Source organism: Ostrea edulis, chromosome 4 (genome assembly GCF_947568905.1).
Source record: "Ostrea edulis chromosome 4, xbOstEdul1.1, whole genome shotgun sequence".
In the NCBI taxonomy this organism is placed as follows: domain Eukaryota; kingdom Metazoa; phylum Mollusca; class Bivalvia; order Ostreida; family Ostreidae; genus Ostrea; species Ostrea edulis.
The window spans coordinates 31,883,646-31,888,509 of NC_079167.1; positions in this window are offsets into that span (position 1 = coordinate 31,883,646).

The following is a 4,864-nucleotide window of genomic DNA, read 5'->3' on the forward strand; positions in this document are numbered from 1 at the left end:
GAATAGACTTTATAATAATGTTTGTTGTAGGTTTTGAATATTTATCTTTTTTACACGAAGGATATAAATGTGGCAAATTTGAAATCGTTGCTGAAAAAACCGACGTAAAGACCTGCCGATGAATGAATATGGTATTCATATCAGTAACATGTCCTCAAAATTTGGTTAATAGCCTTTAATACTTAATTTATCTATCGTTTTTCCTCTGTATACATGTATGCAGGTTCTAGTATCAATAATGTTAATCAAGAATGAAGACTTTAAGATATCCACGTTTAGATCTAATCAAAACAAATCTGAATAGGATCTTTATTATTATATAGTATTTGCTATCACTCTTATTACTGGTTTTTGCATCTTCCAAAAGCATACGTTTCCTCTTTTAGTACTAGTATGTGCAAATATTGGAGACAAATGAAAATATAATTTTGCATTTTTATCGCCTCTTTAGAAGTTTGTACGATAAAGCTTAGTATTACTACCTGATTTATGTAGAAAGAAAACAATATCTACTTCTGTAAAGTGTGATTGTTTGTTGTTTAATGTCCTAAGCAGAATATTTCACTGCAATTGAAATGTCGCCAGCTTATGGACCTGCGCAACAGGAGAGTGGTCAGTTGTGGTACAGAAAACGTTCCAGAACATTTCACACCGAGACAACAGTGTAGTGAAACTTCCTGATCTAATAAATCAAAGAAAAACATAACAGCTGCCACGTGGTTAAAAGATATCAATACAATTTATATTTGCCAAATAGGGTTACCGTTGGTATTAATAGATGTTGCTATTATATTCATACAGGTACGATAAAAACTAGTGATTTTGATTTTGAACTTTTTGCAGTTACTCTAAGAAAAGACTCTCTTTTAAAAAGTGAATTTTTCAAGTAGGAAACCTCGCTTTCACTTAGAATAATCACGTACCTAGACCCTGGTCATTAAGGTATCCACACAATGGTGCCTGCTGCTAAACGCAATGAAATTACTATTGAAATAAAGACTAAGTCTGAATATGCACTATTTCGTCAGGCATCACTGAAGTTTTTGATTCCTAAACTTCACACAAAAACCCTTACATAGACACATTTTTGGATCCATGGTAAATGTTCTACAAATCACTTATTCTAAAAGGTCCTAAATACAGAGAACCTCGGTCTTTTAATTGGCGACAGAACTTCATCTCTATTATGAATTATGTCGAAGATTATGCCAGACAATGGGCTAAATATGAAAAAGAAGAACTTGATACATTGTCAAAATGGGTTAAAAGCATAAGAGGGATATTAAAATTAAGTAAGTTTTTGAATGACTGATCACTATATATGAATATTTCCGTTTTTGTTGAAGAAGCAACTGTCTATGATGTCAAAAAGTATAGTTTTTAATTTATCGTGAGGAATGGTCGTGTATAGTGTTGAAAAGTCATAGGTTTTAATGTTATTGATTTGGGGAAAATTCTGCGATTTCAAGTTTACTAAAAGTTCTTTAGAATTTTTTAGAATCCACCTGATCAGGATATAGGGCTCACGGCGGGTGTGACCGGTCAACAGGGGATGCTTACTCCTCCTAGGCACCTGATCCCACCTCTGGTGTGTCTAGGGGTCCGTGTTTGCCCAACTCTCTGTTTTGTATTGCTTATAGGAGTTATGAGATTGATCACTGTTCGTTATCTTCACCTTGTATAGCCTTTATTTTTACTCCTCACCAAAATTTTAACAGCTATCAAGAAGAAACTTCAAGCGTACATATTAACGGCAAACCAACATCTCAACTTTATGATAAACGGTAAGATTTAATTTTCTAAATCGTCCAATTCCCATATTTATATAGCAATATTCCATGATCACCTGCATGGTGTTTATATTTCTCAACTGATTCGATACGCAAGAGCTTGTTCTGCGTATTTTCAGTTTTTAAAATGATGTAGATTACTGTCAAACAAGTTGGTGGTGCAGGAGTTTCAATAGTCTCATTTAAAGTAAGCATTTCGCAAATTCTATGGTCGTTATAAGAATCTAGTCTGTCAATACTAGAAGAATGCGAGTTTCCGATAGGAACAATTGCATGATGGTAGATGGAAGGCAAGTTGGTGATTTGTCTTATCCACAGCTACTTTGTTGTTTACGATTTTATATAGTGTGGAAAGTTTGGCCTGTCTATAACGATTGTAATTGTAATTAAAATATTTATATAGCGCCCTATCAACATTAGTTCTCTAAAGCGCTTTACAAATGTGAAAGAAAAGATAATATGAAATCGATGTGCACATACAGGTGAATAAAATATTCATAGTGTCAGAATTAAAATGCATAAATATTATTATTAATATATAGCGCCAATGTAATGATATGATTACCCTAATAACATATGAAACAATTTAAAACAACCCTTAGGAATAATTAAATACATAAAAAGGACATAGGTATAAGTATAAAGAACAGGTTTTTGGGGGTTTTTTTAACAGCACTGTAAGAGCTGTATGTAAGAGCACTAAGTATATAATTAGATATATAATTAAAAACAATCACAAATTAAAAGCTAATCTAAAGAGATGCGTTTTGAGGTCCACTTTAAAATTAGACAATGAAGTACATTGTCTGAGTTTAAAATGCAGAAAATTCCAGAGACTCGATGCAGCCTTGTCCAAACGTCGATCCCCATATGTTTTCGTACGTGCCCGAGGTATCTGGAGAAGATGCAGAGACTCGGATCGTAGTGATCGTGTGGGATTGTAAACTGTAAGGATATCCTTTATGTAAACTGGAGATAGGTTGTTGAGAGATTTGAAAGTATGAAGAAGTATCTTATATTGAATTCTGTATTCAACTGGGAGCCAGTGAAGATCTATTAGAACAGGAGTAATATGGTCGGATGTTTTTGAGCGTGTTATTAATCTTACAGCTGTGTTTTGTGCCCTCTGAAGTTTGCTGGTGTGTTTAGAATGAAAACCATAAAGCAATGCAATTCCGTAATCTAATCTGGATGTAACTAGCGAGTTTACTAGAGTTTTACATGCTTCATCATTGATAAATGAACGGATACAGCCAATTCTGCGAATGTTCACATACGCTGATCGGGAAATAGAGAGACAGTGTTTTTCCATGGTAAGGGATTTGTCAAAGAATACGCCTAATTTTTTTTTTTTTTTTTTTTTTTACGAAAGATGAATCACTTACAACACATTCACCAAATTCAAGATCAAAACTGCTCATATCTTTAAGTCTGTGTTTTGGTGCGAAGATTACAACTTCAGTTTTATCTTCATTGAGTTTGAGGAGATTAATACTCATCCACATACGTATGTCGAATAAACAACTTGAGAGTCTTTGAGACATATCAGTCCAATTGTCACTAGGTTCAACGATGATATAGATCGGTGTGTCATCGGCATATATATGATACGTCATATCATGACGTCTGCATACTTCACCTAAGGGTTTTGAAAAAAGACAGTAGAGTCTCGGACCCAGGACTGAGCCTTGCGGTACACCACATTCGAGGAGACAAGCATCAGACAACGATGAACTGACGGCAACACGTTGATATCTATCACTAAGATAGGATTTAATCCATGATGTTCTATCTTATTATATATCCACACTAGATATGTCCCTATCCTATGTCTCTTGCTGTGTAAAGTTGGTGGATCTCGTTTACGTCAACAGACAATTAGATCCACATTGTTACCTGATCTGTTTTTATATTCCTATGAAGCAGATTTTATTCAAATACTTTTACGTGAGAAGAAAAAATCTCATGCTGTGGCCTTCAATTCGATATTTAGATACATCGACGACATAATTATTATCAATTAACAATAATTTTCATTCATATGTCGATTCGATATATCCCAGTGAACTCGATATAAAAGACACCACAGAGTCGTCCACTTCTGCTTCATTCTTGGATATTTTATTGATTGATTGAATATTGTTTAAATATATGTTTAAATATATTTCACTCATATGAACACATCACCACTGCCGATAAAGGGCTGCAAAATTTAGGCCTCTGCTCGGCGCTTATGGCCATTGAGCAGGGAGGGGTCTTTATCGTGCCACACCTGCCCTGACACGGGACCTCGGTTTTTGCGGTTTCATCCAAAGGACCGCCCCATTTAGTCGCCTTCTACGACAAGCAAGGGGTACTGAGGACCTATTCTAACCCGGATACCCCACAGGATTTCAACTATAGAACATATCATTACTGGTGATATCGATATAGTTGAAAACGAGGACCTAAAATCACTTATTTTGAAAGGTTCTTAATTCAGAGAATCTCGGTCTTTCCATTGGCGACAGAAATTCGTCTCTATTATGAAAGATGAAAATAAAGGAGCGATCAATCTCATAACTCCTATAAGCAATACAAAATAGATAGTTGGGCAAACACGGACCCCTGGATATACCAGAGGTGGGATCAGGTGCCTAGGAGGAGTAAGCATCTCCTGTCGACCGGTCACAACTTATTAAAAAATAACAAATTTCATGAATTTTGGAGAGTAAAATATATGAGGGAATATGATCAACATGTTAATGATTGCATAATGAATTGAATTACGAAACTTTTAGTCGAATGTTTTAAACAATTTGCATCTTTTAACAAGTCATAATTCATACTATGATTAATAGACTATTTATCATATGTTCGTTTTTCAATACTTAACGGGTAATTTTAAAATATAACTTCCTTTCATTTCACTCTCTTTGGAGTATAGTATACTATGTTTGTATTATTAAATATTTCATAACATTTGGTGATGAGAACAAAATGCTTTCAACTTGCAATAAATTCATTCTGCACATAGTGTCTTCTTAAATATACATCTGTACATCGCCAAAAGGAAATGCAATAAAGATGAATAA